The sequence below is a fragment of the Salvia hispanica genome, chromosome 5 (assembly GCF_029641045.1).
Source record: "Salvia hispanica isolate PSC_SH4W2 chromosome 5, Shi_PSC_v1, whole genome shotgun sequence".
Taxonomy (NCBI): Eukaryota; Viridiplantae; Streptophyta; class Magnoliopsida; order Lamiales; family Lamiaceae; genus Salvia; species Salvia hispanica.
In genome coordinates, this window is record NC_142696.1 from 10,272,314 (window position 1) to 10,285,206 (window position 12,893).

A 12,893-nucleotide genomic window follows, 5' to 3' on the forward strand; every position below is an offset into this window, starting at 1 on the left:
CCGACACTCGATTAGCTGTTGTCGAGTACGAGGACAAAAAGTACGACAATCTCCACGAGCCGGTGACGAGCGGGTCCCACAATCTTAAACGTGCCGAAAAACAGTAGCTGCGAACTAAAAGTGTTCGAAATGGCTCGAAACGGCCTCTTTTTGCTTCCCGGAGTAGCCACGGGCTGTACCCGTAGCTCAGAACGTGGGGCTCGGCGAGAGCTTCGCGGTGATATGTTGTGGGTCCCGTAACTCATTCCCGATCAAAAGTTATACCCGTCTGGAGGGTGGGGGATCAGAACCTGCGCACGGGAGCGTACGCTATGAAAGAATAAAGTGCGGGGCTATTGATGGGTGCGATCATACCAGCACTAATGCACCGGATCCCATCAGAACTCCGAAGTTAAGCGTGCTTGGGCGAGAGTAGTACTAGGATGGGTGACCCCCTGTTGCACCCCTTTTTTTGCGAGTGCGTTCATTTTTTTTCCGTTCAGTTGGTCTTGATGTGGTCCGACACTCGATTAGTGGTTGTCGAGTACGAGGACAAAAAGTACGACAATCTCCACGAGCCGGTGATGAGCGGGTCCCACAATCTTAAACGTGCTGAAAAACTGTAGCTGCGAACTAAAAGTGTTCGAAATGGCTCGAAACGGCCTCTATTTGCTTCCCGGAGTAGCCACGGGCTGTACCCGTAGCTCAGAACGTGGGGCTCGGCGAGAGCTTCGCGGTGATATGCTGTGGGTCCCGTAACTCCTTCCGGATCAAAAGTTATGCCTGTGTGAAGGGTGGGGGATCAGAACCTGCGCACGGGAGCGTACGCTATGACAGAATAAAGTGCGAGGCTATTGATGGGTGCGATCATACCAGCACTAATGCACCGGATCCCATCAGAACTCCGAAGTTAAGCGTGCTTGGGCGAGAGTAGTACTAGGATGGGTGACCCCCTGGGAAGTCCTCGTGTTGCACCCCTTTTTTTGCGAGTGCGTTCATTTTTTTTTTCCGTTCAGTTGGTCTTGATGTGGTCCGACACTCGATTAGCTGTTGTCGAGTACGAGGACAAAAAGTACGACAAACTCCACGAGCCGGTGACGAGCGGGTCCCACAATCTTAAACGTGCCGAAAAACAGTAGCTGCGAACTAAAAGTGTTCGAAATGGCTCGAAACGGCCTCTTTTTGCTTCCCGGAGTAGCCACGGGCTGTACACTTAGCTCAGAACGTGGGGCTCGGCGAGAGCTTCGCGGTGATATGCTGTGGGTCCCGTAACTCCTTCCCGATCAAAAGTTATGCCTGTGTGAAGGGTGGGGGATCAGAACCTGCGCACGGGAGCGTACGCTATGACAGAATAAAGTGCGAGGCTATTGATGGGTGCGATCATACCAGCACTAATGCACCGGATCCCATCAGAACTCCGAAGTTAAGCGTGCTTGGGCGAGAGTAGTACTAGGATGGGTGACCCCCTGGGAAGTCCTCGTGTTGCACCCCTTTTTTTGCGAGTGCCTTCATTTTTTTTTTCCGTTCAGTTGGTCTTGATGTGGTCCGACACTCGATTAGCTGTTGTCGAGTACGAGGACAAAAAGTACGACAAACTCCACGAGCCGGTGACGAGCGGGTCCCACAATCTTAAACGTGCCGAAAAACAGTAGCTGCGAACTAAAAGTGTTCGAAATGGCTCGAAACGGCCTCTTTTTGCTTCCCGGAGTAGCCACGGGCTGTACACTTAGCTCAGAACGTGGGGCTCGGCGAGAGCTTCGCGGTGATATGCTGTGGGTCCCGTAACTCCTTCCGGATCAAAAGTTATGCCTGTGTGAAGGGTGGGGGATCAGAACCTGCGCACGGGAGCGTACGCTATGACAGAATAAAGTGCGAGGCTATTGATGGGTGCGATCATACCAGCACTAATGCATCGGATCCCATCAGAACTCCGAAGTTAAGCGTGCTTGGGCGAGAGTAGTACTAAGATGGGTGACCCCCTGGGAAGTCCTCGTGTTGCACCCCTTTTTTTGCGAGTGCGTTCATTTTTTTTTTCCGTTCAGTTGGTCTTGATGTGGTCCGACACTCGATTAGCTGTTGTCGAGTACGAGGACAAAAAGTACGACAATCTCCACGAGCCGGTGACGAGCGGGTCCCACAATCTTAAACGTGCCGAAAAACAGTAGCTGCGAACTAAAAGTGTTCGAAATGGCTCGAAACGGCCTCTTTTTGCTTCCCGGAGTAGCCACGGGCTGTACCCGTAGCTCAGAACGTGGGGCTCGGCGAGAGCTTCGCGGTGATATGTTGTGGGTCCCGTAACTCATTCCCGATCAAAAGTTATACCCGTCTGGAGGGTGGGGGATCAGAACCTGCGCACGGGAGCGTACGCTATGAAAGAATAAAGTGCGGGGCTATTGATGGGTGCGATCATACCAGCACTAATGCACCGGATCCCATCAGAACTCCGAAGTTAAGCGTGCTTGGGCGAGAGTAGTACTAGGATGGGTGACCCCCTGTTGCACCCCTTTTTTTGCGAGTGCGTTCATTTTTTTTCCGTTCAGTTGGTCTTGATGTGGTCCGACACTCGATTAGTGGTTGTCGAGTACGAGGACAAAAAGTACGACAATCTCCACGAGCCGGTGATGAGCGGGTCCCACAATCTTAAACGTGCCGAAAAACTGTAGCTGCGAACTAAAAGTGTTCGAAATGGCTCGAAACGGCCTCTTTTTGCTTCCCGGAGTAGCCACGGGCTGTACCCGTAGCTCAGAACGTGGGGCTCGGCGAGAGCTTCGCGGTGATATGTTCTGGGTCCCGTAACTCATTCCCGATCAAAAGTTATACCCGTCTGGAGGGTGGGGGATCAGAACCTGCGCACGGGAGCGTACGCTATGAAAGAATAAAGTGCGGGGCTATTGATGGGTGCGATCATACCAGCACTAATGCACCGGATCCCATCAGAACTCCGAAGTTAAGCGTGCTTGGGCGAGAGTAGTACTAGGATGGGTGACCCCCTGTTGCACCCCTTTTTTTGCGAGTGCGTTCATTTTTTTTCCGTTCAGTTGGTCTTGATGTGGTCCGACACTCGATTAGTGGTTGTCGAGTACGAGGACAAAAAGTACGACAATCTCCACGAGCCGGTGATGAGCGGGTCCCACAATCTTAAACGTGCCGAAAAACTGTAGCTGCGAACTAAAAGTGTTCGAAATGGCTCGAAACGGCCTCTTTTTGCTTCCCGGAGTAGCCACGGGCTGTACCCGTAGCTCAGAACGTGGGGCTCGGCGAGAGCTTCGCGGTGATATGCTGTGGGTCCCGTAACTCCTTCCGGATCAAAAGTTATGCCTGTGTGAAGGGTGGGGGATCAGAACTTGCGCACGGGAGCGTACGATATGAAAGAATAAAGTGCGAGGCTATTGATGGGTGCGATCATACCAGCCCTAATGCACCGGATCCCATCAGAACTCCGAAGTTAAGCGTGCTTGGGCGAGAGTAGTACTAGGATGGGTGACCCCCTGGGAAGTCCTCGTGTTGCACCCCTTTTTTTGCGAGTGCGTTCATTTTTTTTTTCCGTTCAGTTGGTCTTGATGTGGTCCGACACTCGATTAGCTGTTGTCGAGTACGAGGACAAAAAGTACGACAAACTCCACGAGCCGGTGACGAGCGGGTCCCACAATCTTAAACGTGCCGAAAAACAGTAGCTGCGAACTAAAAGTGTTCGAAATGGCTCGAAACGGCCTCTTTTTGCTTCCCGGAGTAGCCACGGGCTGTACACTTAGCTCAGAACGTGGGGCTCGGCGAGAGCTTCGTGGTGATATGCTGTGGGTCCCGTAACTCCTTCCGGATCAAAAGTTATGCCTGTGTGAAGGGTGGGGGATCAGAACCTGCGCACGGGAGCGTACGCTATGACAGAATAAAGTGCGAGGCTATTGATGGGTGCGATCATACCAGCACTAATGCACCGGATCCCATCAGAACTCCGAAGTTAAGCGTGCTTGGGCGAGAGTAGTACTAGGATGGGTGACCCCCTGGGAAGTCCTCGTGTTGCACCCCTTTTTTTGCGAGTGCGTTCATTTTTTTTTTCCGTTCAGTTGGTCTTGATGTGGTCCGACACTCGATTAGTTGTTGTCGAGTACGAGGACAAAAAGTACGACAAACTCCACGAGCCGGTGACGAGCGGGTCCCACAATCTTAAACGTGCCGAAAAACAGTAGCTGCGAACTAAAAGTGTTCGAAATGGCTCGAAACGGCCTCTTTTTGCTTCCCGGAGTAGCCACGGGCTGTACACTTAGCTCAGAACGTGGGGCTCGGCGAGAGCTTCGCGGTGATATGCTGTGGGTCCCGTAACTCCTTCCGGATCAAAAGTTATGCCTGTGTGAAGGGTGGGGGATCAGAACCTGCGCACGGGAGCGTACGCTATGACAGAATAAAGTGCGAGGCTATTGATGGGTGCGATCATACCAGCACTAATGCACCGGATCCCATCAGAACTCCGAAGTTAAGCGTGCTTGGGCGAGAGTAGTACTAGGATGGGTGACCCCCTGTTGCACCCCTTTTTTTGCGAGTGCGTTCATTTTTTTTCCGTTCAGTTGGTCTTGATGTGGTCCGACACTCGATTAGTGGTTGTCGAGTACGAGGACAAAAAGTACGACAATCTCCACGCGCCGGTGATGAGCGGGTCCCACAATCTTAAACGTGCCGAAAAACTGTAGCTGCGAACTAAAAGTGTTCGAAATGGCTCGAAACGGCCTCTTTTTGCTTCCCGGAGTAGCCACGGGCTGTACCCGTAGCTCAGAACGTTGGGCTCGGCGAGAGCTTCGCGGTGATATGCTGTGGGTCCCGTAACTCCTTCCGGATCAAAAGTTATGCCTGTGTGAAGGGTGGGGGATCAGAACCTGCGCACGGGAGCGTACGCTATGAAAGAATAAAGTGCGGGGCTATTGATGGGTGCGATCATACCAGCTCTAATGCACCGGATCCCATCAGAACTCTGAAGTTAAGCGTGCTTGGGCGAGAGTAGTACTAGGATGGGTGACCCCCTGGGAAGTCCTCGTGTTGCACTCCTTTTTTTGCGAGTGCGTTCATTTTTTTTTTCCGTTCAGTTGGTCTTGATGTGGTCTGACACTCGATTAGCTGTTGTCGAGTACGAGGACAAAAAGTACGACAAACTCCACGAGCCGGTGACGAGCGGGTCCCACAATCTTAAACGTGCCGAAAAACAGTAGATGCGAACTAAAAGTGTTCGAAATGGGTCGAAACGGCCTCTTTTTGCTTCCCGGAGTAGCCACGGGCTGTACACTTAGCTCAGAACGTGGGGCTCGGCGAGAGCTTCGCGGTGATATGCTGTGGGTCCCGTAACTCCTTCCGGATCAAAAGTTATGCCTGTGTGAAGGGTGGGGGATCAGAACCTGCGCACGGGAGCGTACGCTATGACAGAATAAAGTGCGAGGCTATTGATGGGTGCGATCATACCAGCACTAATGCACCGGATCCCATCAGAACTCCGAAGTTAAGCGTGCTTGGGCGAGAGTAGTACTAGGATGGGTGACCCCCTGTTGCACCCCTTTTTTTGCGAGTGCGTTCATTTTTTTTCCGTTCAGTTGGTCTTGATGTGGTCCGACACTCGATTAGTGGTTGTCGAGTACGAGGACAAAAAGTACGACAATCTCCACGAGCCGGTGATGAGCGGGTCCCACAATCTTAAACGTGCCGAAAAACTGTAGCTGCGAACTAAAAGTGTTCGAAATGGCTCGAAACGGCCTCTTTTTGCTTCCCGGAGTAGCCACGGGCTGTACCCGTAGCTCAGAACGTTGGGCTCGGCGAGAGCTTCGCGGTGATATGCTGTGGGTCCCGTAACTCCTTCCGGATCAAAAGTTATGCCTGTGTGAAGGGTGGGGGATCAGAACCTGCGCACGGGAGCGTACGCTATGAAAGAATAAAGTGCGGGGCTATTGATGGGTGCGATCATACCAGCTCTAATGCACCGGATCCCATCAGAACTCTGAAGTTAAGCGTGCTTGGGCGAGAGTAGTACTAGGATGGGTGACCCCCTGGGAAGTCCTCGTGTTGCACTCCTTTTTTTGCGAGTGCGTTCATTTTTTTTTTCCGTTCAGTTGGTCTTGATGTGGTCCGACACTCGATTAGCTGTTGTCGAGTACGAGGACAAAAAGTACGACAAACTCCACGAGCCGGTGACGAGCGGGTCCCACAATCTTAAACGTGCCGAAAAACAGTAGCTGCGAACTAAAAGTGTTCGAAATGGCTCGAAACGGCCTCTTTTTGCTTCCCGGAGTAGCCACGGGCTGTACCCGTAGCTTAGAACGTGGGGCTCGGCGAGAGCTTCGCGATGATATGCTGTGGGTCCCGTAACTCCTTCCGGATCAAAAGTTATGCCTGTGTGAAGGGTGGGGGATCAGAACCTGCGCACGGGAGCGTACGCTATGACAGAATAAAGTGCGAGGCTATTGATGGGTGCGATCATACCAGCACTAATGCACCGGATCCCATCAGAACTCCGAAGTTATGCGTGCTTGGGCGAGAGTAGTACTAGGATGGGTGACCCCCTGGGAAGTCCTCGTGTTGCACCCTTTTTTTTGCGAGTGCGTTCATTTTTTTTTTCCATTCATTTGGTCTTGATGTGGTCCGACACTCGATTAGCTGTTGTCGAGTACGAGGACAAAAAGTACGACAATCTCCACGAGCCGGTGACGAGCGGGTCCCACAATCTTAAACGTGCCGAAAAACAGTAGCTGCGAACTAAAAGTGTTCGAAATGGCTCGAAACGGCCTCTTTTTGCTTCCCGGAGTAGCCACGGGCTGTACCCGTAGCTCAGAACGTGGGGCTCGGCGAGAGCTTCGCGGTGATATGTTGTGGGTCCCGTAACTCATTCCCGATCAAAAGTTATACCCGTCTGGAGGGTGGGGGATCAGAACCTGCGCACGGGAGCGTACGCTATGAAAGAATAAAGTGCGGGGCTATTGATGGGTGCGATCATACCAGCACTAATGCACCGGATCCCATCAGAACTCCGAAGTTAAGCGTGCTTGGGCGAGAGTAGTACTAGGATGGGTGACCCCCTGTTGCACCCCTTTTTTTGCGAGTGCGTTCATTTTTTTTCCGTTCAGTTGGTCTTGATGTGGTCCGACACTCGATTAGTGGTTGTCGAGTACGAGGACAAAAAGTACGACAATCTCCACGAGCCGGTGATGAGCGGGTTCCACAATCTTAAACGCGCCGAAAAACTGTAGCTGCGAACTAAAAGTGTTCGAAATGGCTCGAAACGGCCTCTTTTTGCTTCCCGGAGTAGCCACGGGCTGTACCCGTAGCTCAGAACGTGGGGCTCGGCGAGAGCTTCGCGGTGATATGCTGTGGGTCCCGTAACTCCTTCCGGATCAAAAGTTATGCCTGTGTGAAGGGTGGGGGATCAGAACCTGCGCACGGGAGCGTACGATATGAAAGAATAAAGTGCGAGGCTATTGATGGGTGCGATCATACCAGCCCTAATGCACCGGATCCCATCAGAACTCCGAAGTTAAGCGTGCTTGGGCGAGAGTAGTACTAGGATGGGTGACCCCCTGGGAAGTCCTCGTGTTGCACCCCTTTTTTTGCGAGTGCGTTCATTTTTTTTTCCGTTCAGTTGGTCTTGATGTGGTCCGACACTCGATTAGCTGTTGTCGAGTACGAGGACAAAAAGTACGACAAACTCCACGAGCCGGTGACGAGCGGGTCCCACAATCTTAAACGTGCCGAAAAACAGTAGCTACGAACTAAAAGTGTTCGAAATGGCTCGAAACGGCCTCTTTTTGCTTCCCGGAGTAGCCACGGGCTGTACACTTAGCTCAGAACGTGGGGCTCGGCGAGAGCTTCGCGGTGATATGCTGTGGGTCCCGTAACTCCTTCCGGATCAAAAGTTATGCCTGTGTGAAGGGTGGGGGATCAGAACCTGCGCACGGGAGCGTATGCTATGACAGAATAAAGTGCGAGGCTATTGATGGGTGCGATCATACCAGCACTAATGCACCGGATCCCATCAGAACTCCGAAGTTATGCGTGCTTGGGCGAGAGTAGTACTAGGATGGGTGACCCCCTGGGAAGTCCTCGTGTTGCACCCCTTTTTTTGCGAGTGCGTTCATTTTTTTTTTCCATTCATTTGGTCTTGATGTGGTCCGACACTCGATTAGCTGTTGTCGAGTACGAGGACAAAAAGTACGACAATCTCCACGAGCCGGTGACGAGCGGGTCCCACAATCTTAAACGTGCCAAAAAACAGTAGCTGCGAACTAAAAGTGTTCGAAATGGCTCGAAACGGCCTCTTTTTGCTTCCCGGAGTAGCCACGGGCTGTACCCGTAGCTCAGAACGTGGGGCTCGGCGAGAGCTTCGCGGTGATATGTTGTGGGTCCCGTAACTCATTCCCGATCAAAAGTTATACCCGTCTGGAGGGTGGGGGATCAGAACCTGCGCACGGGAGCGTACGCTATGAAAGAATAAAGTGCGGGGCTATTGATGGGTGCGATCATACCAGCACTAATGCACCGGATCCCATCAGAACTCCGAAGTTAAGCGTGCTTGGGCGAGAGTAGTACTAGGATGGGTGACCCCCTGTTGCACCCCTTTTTTTGCGAGTGCGTTCATTTTTTTTCCGTTCAGTTGGTCTTGATGTGGTCCGACACTCGATTAGTGGTTGTCGAGTACGAGGACAAAAAGTACGACAATCTCCACGAGCCGGTGATGAGCGGGTCCCACAATCTTAAACGTGCCGAAAAACTGTAGCTGCGAACTAAAAGTGTTCGAAATGGCTCGAAACGGCCTCTTTTTGCTTCCCGGAGTAGCCACGGGCTGTACCCGTAGCTCAGAACGTGGGGCTCGGCGAGAGCTTCGCGGTGATATGCTGTGGGTCCCGTAACTCCTTCCGGATCAAAAGTTATGCCTGTGTGAAGGGTGGGGGATCAGAACCTGCGCACGGGAGCGTACGATATGAAAGAATAAAGTGCGAGGCTATTGATGGGTGCGATCATACCAGCCCTAATGCACCGGATCCCATCAGAACTCCGAAGTTAAGCGTGCTTGGGCGAGAGTAGTACTAGGATGGGTGAACCCCTGGGAATTCCTCGTGTTGCACCCCTTTTTTTGCGAGTGCGTTCATTTTTTTTTTCCGTTCAGTTGGTCTTGATGTGGTCCGACACTCGATTAGCTGTTGTCGAGTACGAGGACAAAAAGTACGACAAACTCCACGAGCCGGTGACGAGCGGGTCCCACAATCTTAAACGTGCCGAAAAACAGTAGCTGCGAACTAAAAGTGTTCGAAATGGCTCGAAACGGCCTCTTTTTGCTTCCCGGAGTAGCCACGGGCTGTACACTTAGCTCAGAACGTGGGGCTCGGCGAGAGCTTCGCGGTGATATGCTTTGGGTCCCGTAACTCCTTCCGGATCAAAAGTTATGCCTGTGTGAAGGGTGGGGGATCAGAACCTGCGCACGGGAGCGTACGCTATGACAGAATAAAGTGCGAGGCTATTGATGGGTGCGATCATACCAGCACTAATGCACCGGATCCCATCAGAACTCCGATGTTATGCGTGCTTGGGCGAGAGTAGTACTAGGATGGGTGACCCCCTGGGAAGTCCTCGTGTTGCACCCCTTTTTTTGCGAGTGCGTTCATTTTTTGTTTCCATTCATTTGGTCTTGATGTGGTCCGACACTCGATTAGCTGTTGTCGAGTACGAGGACAAAAAGTACGACAATCTCCACGAGCCGGTGACGAGCGGGTCCCACAATCTTAAACGTGTCGAAAAACAGTAGCTGCGAACTAAAAGTGTTCGAAATGGCTCGAAACGGCCTCTTTTTGCTTCCCGGAGTAGCCACGGGCTGTACCCGTAGCTCAGAACGTGGGGCTCGGCGAGAGCTTTGCGGTGATATGTTGTGGGTCCCGTAACTCATTCCCGATCAAAAGTTATACCCGTCTGGAGGGTGGGGGATCAGAACCTGCGCACGGGAGCGTACGCTATGAAAGAATAAAGTGCGGGGCTATTGATGGGTGCGATCATACCAGCACTAATGCACCGGATCCCATCAGAACTCCGAAGTTAAGCATGCTTGGGCGAGAGTAGTACTAGGATGGGTGACCCCCTGTTGCACCCCTTTTTTTGCGAGTGCGTTCATTTTTTTTCCGTTCAGTTGGTCTTGATGTGGTCCGACACTCGATTAGTGGTTGTCGAGTACGAGGACAAAAAGTACGACAATCTCCACGAGCCGGTGATGAGCGGGTCCCACAATCTTAAACGTGCCGAAAAACTGTAGCTGCGAACTAAAAGTGTTCGAAATGGCTCGAAACGGCCTCTTTTTGCTTCCCGGAGTAGCCACGGGCTGTACCCGTAGCTCAGAACGTGGGGCTCGGCGAGAGCTTCGCGGTGATATGCTGTGGGTCCCGTAACTCCTTCCGGATCAAAAGTTATGCCTGTGTGAAGGGTGGGGGATCAGAACCTGCGCACGGGAGCGTACGATATGAAAGAATAAAGTGCGAGGCTATTGATGGGTGCGATCATACCAGCCCTAATGCACCGGATCCCATCAGAACTCCGAAGTTAAGCGTGCTTGGGCGAGAGTAGTACTAGGATGGGTGACCCCCTGGGAAGTCCTCGTGTTGCACCCCTTTTTTTGCGAGTGCGTTCATTTTTTTTTCCGTTCAGTTGGTCTTGATGTGGTCCGACACTCGATTAGCTGTTGTCGAGTACGAGGACAAAAAGTACGACAAACTCCACGAGCCGGTGACGAGCGGGTCCCACAATCTTAAACGTGCCGAAAAACAGTAGCTGCGAACTAAAAGTGTTCGAAATGGCTCGAAACGGCCTCTTTTTGCTTCCCGGAGTAGCCACGGGCTGTACACTTAGCTCAGAACGTGGGGCTCGGCGAGAGCTTCGCGGTGATATGCTGTGGGTCCCGTAACTCCTTCCGGATCAAAAGTTATGCCTGTGTGAAGGGTGGGGGATCAGAACCTGCGCACGGGAGCGTACGCTATGACAGAATAAAGTGCGAGGCTATTGATGGGTGCGATCATACCAGCACTAATGCACCGGATCCCATCAGAACTCCGAAGTTATGCGTGCTTGGGCGAGAGTAGTACTAGGATGGGTGACCCCCTGGGAAGTCCTCGTGTTGCACCCCTTTTTTTGCGAGTGCGTTCATTTTTTTTTTCCATTCATTTGGTCTTGATGTGGTCCGACACTCGATTAGCTGTTGTCGAGTACGAGGACAAAAAGTACGACAATCTCCACGAGCCGGTGACGAGCGGGTCCCACAATCTTAAACGTGCCAAAAAACAGTAGCTGCGAACTAAAAGTGTTCGAAATGGCTCGAAACGGCCTCTTTTTGCTTCCCGGAGTAGCCACGGGCTGTACCCGTAGCTCAGAACGTGGGGCTCGGCGAGAGCTTCGCGGTGATATGCTGTGGGTCCCGTAACTCCTTCCGGATCAAAAGTTATGCCTGTGTGAAGGGTGGGGGATCAGAACCTGCGCACGGGAGCGTACGATATGAAAGAATAAAGTGCGAGGCTATTGATGGGTGCGATCATACCAGCCCTAATGCACCGGATCCCATCAGAACTCCGAAGTTAAGCGTGCTTGGGCGAGAGTAGTACTAGGATGGGTGACCCCCTGGGAAGTCCTCGTGTTGCACCCCTTTTTTTGCGAGTGCGTTCATTTTTTTTTCCGTTCAGTTGGTCTTGATGTGGTCCGACACTCGATTAGCTGTTGTCGAGTACGAGGACAAAAAGTACGACAAACTCCACGAGCCGGTGACGAGCGGGTCCCACAATCTTAAACGTGCCGAAAAACAGTAGCTACGAATTAAAAGTGTTCGAAATGGCTCGAAACGGCCTCTTTTTGCTTCCCGGAGTAGCCACGGGCTGTACACTTAGCTCAGAACGTGGGGCTCGGCGAGAGCTTCGCGGTGATATGCTGTGGGTCCCGTAACTCCTTCCGGATCAAAAGTTATGCCTGTGTGAAGGGTGGGGGATCAGAACCTGCGCACGGGAGCGTATGCTATGACAGAATAAAGTGCGAGGCTATTGATGGGTGCGATCATACCAGCACTAATGCACCGGATCCCATCAGAACTCCGAAGTTATGCGTGCTTGGGCGAGAGTAGTACTAGGATGGGTGACCCCCTGGGAAGTCCTCGTGTTGCACCCCTTTTTTTGCGAGTGCGTTCATTTTTTTTTTCCATTCATTTGGTCTTGATGTGGTCCGACACTCGATTAGCTGTTGTCGAGTACGAGGACAAAAAGTACGACAATCTCCACGAGCCGGTGACGAGCGGGTCCCACAATCTTAAACGTGCCAAAAAACAGTAGCTGCGAACTAAAAGTGTTCGAAATGGCTCGAAACGGCCTCTTTTTGCTTCCCGGAGTAGCCACGGGCTGTACCCGTAGCTCAGAACGTGGGGCTCGGCGAGAGCTTCGCGGTGATATGTTGTGGGTCCCGTAACTCATTCCCGATCAAAAGTTATACCCGTCTGGAGGGTGGGGGATCAGAACCTGCGCACGGGAGCGTACGCTATGAAAGAATAAAGTGCGGGGCTATTGATGGGTGCGATCATACCAGCACTAATGCACCGGATCCCATCAGAACTCCGAAGTTAAGCGTGCTTGGGCGAGAGTAGTACTAGGATGGGTGACCCCCTGTTGCACCCCTTTTTTTGCGAGTGCGTTCATTTTTTTTCCGTTCAGTTGGTCTTGATGTGGTCCGACACTCGATTAGTGGTTGTCGAGTACGAGGACAAAAAGTACGACAATCTCCACGAGCCGGTGATGAGCGGGTCCCACAATCTTAAACGTGCCGAAAAACTGTAGCTGCGAACTAAAAGTGTTCGAAATGGCTCGAAACGGCCTCTTTTTGCTTCCCGGAGTAGCCACGGGCTGTACCCGTAGCTCAGAACGTGGGGCTCGGCG

At 52.3% G+C, this 12,893-nt stretch overlaps 16 non-coding genes and 9 pseudogenes across 16 annotated transcripts; all 25 read left to right on the plus strand.

Annotated features, from left to right (window-relative positions):
• The first annotated feature begins 340 nt into the window (after positions 1-340).
• LOC148925800 (5S ribosomal RNA) lies at positions 341-446 on the plus strand (annotated as a pseudogene).
• A 392-nt stretch (positions 447-838) lies between these two features.
• LOC148925801 (5S ribosomal RNA) lies at positions 839-957 on the plus strand. Its single transcript, XR_016131032.1, has one exon. It is a non-coding gene; the product is annotated as a 5S ribosomal RNA (ribosomal RNA).
• Positions 958-1,351: 394 nt separating this feature from the next.
• Positions 1,352-1,470, plus strand: LOC148925802 (5S ribosomal RNA). The gene has a single exon (XR_016131043.1). It is a non-coding gene; the product is annotated as a 5S ribosomal RNA (ribosomal RNA).
• A 394-nt stretch (positions 1,471-1,864) lies between these two features.
• Positions 1,865-1,983, plus strand: LOC148925803 (5S ribosomal RNA). Its single transcript, XR_016131884.1, has one exon. It is a non-coding gene; the product is annotated as a 5S ribosomal RNA (ribosomal RNA).
• A 394-nt stretch (positions 1,984-2,377) lies between these two features.
• On the plus strand, positions 2,378-2,483 carry LOC148925804 (5S ribosomal RNA; annotated as a pseudogene).
• Positions 2,484-2,875: 392 nt separating this feature from the next.
• On the plus strand, positions 2,876-2,981 carry LOC148925805 (5S ribosomal RNA; annotated as a pseudogene).
• A 392-nt stretch (positions 2,982-3,373) lies between these two features.
• On the plus strand, positions 3,374-3,492 carry LOC148925806 (5S ribosomal RNA). The gene has a single exon (XR_016131929.1). It is a non-coding gene; the product is annotated as a 5S ribosomal RNA (ribosomal RNA).
• A 394-nt stretch (positions 3,493-3,886) lies between these two features.
• On the plus strand, positions 3,887-4,005 carry LOC148925807 (5S ribosomal RNA). The gene has a single exon (XR_016131054.1). It is a non-coding gene; the product is annotated as a 5S ribosomal RNA (ribosomal RNA).
• A 394-nt stretch (positions 4,006-4,399) lies between these two features.
• On the plus strand, positions 4,400-4,505 carry LOC148925808 (5S ribosomal RNA; annotated as a pseudogene).
• A 392-nt stretch (positions 4,506-4,897) lies between these two features.
• Positions 4,898-5,016, plus strand: LOC148925809 (5S ribosomal RNA). The gene has a single exon (XR_016131057.1). It is a non-coding gene; the product is annotated as a 5S ribosomal RNA (ribosomal RNA).
• A 394-nt stretch (positions 5,017-5,410) lies between these two features.
• Positions 5,411-5,516, plus strand: LOC148925810 (5S ribosomal RNA; annotated as a pseudogene).
• A 392-nt stretch (positions 5,517-5,908) lies between these two features.
• Positions 5,909-6,027, plus strand: LOC148925811 (5S ribosomal RNA). The gene has a single exon (XR_016131058.1). It is a non-coding gene; the product is annotated as a 5S ribosomal RNA (ribosomal RNA).
• Positions 6,028-6,421: 394 nt separating this feature from the next.
• On the plus strand, positions 6,422-6,540 carry LOC148925812 (5S ribosomal RNA). Its single transcript, XR_016132204.1, has one exon. It is a non-coding gene; the product is annotated as a 5S ribosomal RNA (ribosomal RNA).
• A 394-nt stretch (positions 6,541-6,934) lies between these two features.
• On the plus strand, positions 6,935-7,040 carry LOC148925813 (5S ribosomal RNA; annotated as a pseudogene).
• A 392-nt stretch (positions 7,041-7,432) lies between these two features.
• On the plus strand, positions 7,433-7,551 carry LOC148925814 (5S ribosomal RNA). The gene has a single exon (XR_016131930.1). It is a non-coding gene; the product is annotated as a 5S ribosomal RNA (ribosomal RNA).
• Positions 7,552-7,944: 393 nt separating this feature from the next.
• Positions 7,945-8,063, plus strand: LOC148925815 (5S ribosomal RNA). The gene has a single exon (XR_016132161.1). It is a non-coding gene; the product is annotated as a 5S ribosomal RNA (ribosomal RNA).
• Positions 8,064-8,457: 394 nt separating this feature from the next.
• On the plus strand, positions 8,458-8,563 carry LOC148925816 (5S ribosomal RNA; annotated as a pseudogene).
• A 392-nt stretch (positions 8,564-8,955) lies between these two features.
• LOC148925817 (5S ribosomal RNA) lies at positions 8,956-9,074 on the plus strand. The gene has a single exon (XR_016131444.1). It is a non-coding gene; the product is annotated as a 5S ribosomal RNA (ribosomal RNA).
• A 394-nt stretch (positions 9,075-9,468) lies between these two features.
• LOC148925818 (5S ribosomal RNA) lies at positions 9,469-9,587 on the plus strand. Its single transcript, XR_016131267.1, has one exon. It is a non-coding gene; the product is annotated as a 5S ribosomal RNA (ribosomal RNA).
• Positions 9,588-9,981: 394 nt separating this feature from the next.
• Positions 9,982-10,087, plus strand: LOC148925819 (5S ribosomal RNA; annotated as a pseudogene).
• A 392-nt stretch (positions 10,088-10,479) lies between these two features.
• LOC148925820 (5S ribosomal RNA) lies at positions 10,480-10,598 on the plus strand. Its single transcript, XR_016131931.1, has one exon. It is a non-coding gene; the product is annotated as a 5S ribosomal RNA (ribosomal RNA).
• A 393-nt stretch (positions 10,599-10,991) lies between these two features.
• LOC148925821 (5S ribosomal RNA) lies at positions 10,992-11,110 on the plus strand. The gene has a single exon (XR_016132162.1). It is a non-coding gene; the product is annotated as a 5S ribosomal RNA (ribosomal RNA).
• Positions 11,111-11,504: 394 nt separating this feature from the next.
• On the plus strand, positions 11,505-11,623 carry LOC148925822 (5S ribosomal RNA). The gene has a single exon (XR_016131932.1). It is a non-coding gene; the product is annotated as a 5S ribosomal RNA (ribosomal RNA).
• A 393-nt stretch (positions 11,624-12,016) lies between these two features.
• Positions 12,017-12,135, plus strand: LOC148925823 (5S ribosomal RNA). Its single transcript, XR_016132163.1, has one exon. It is a non-coding gene; the product is annotated as a 5S ribosomal RNA (ribosomal RNA).
• Positions 12,136-12,529: 394 nt separating this feature from the next.
• LOC148925824 (5S ribosomal RNA) lies at positions 12,530-12,635 on the plus strand (annotated as a pseudogene).
• Positions 12,636-12,893: the final 258 nt, after the last annotated feature.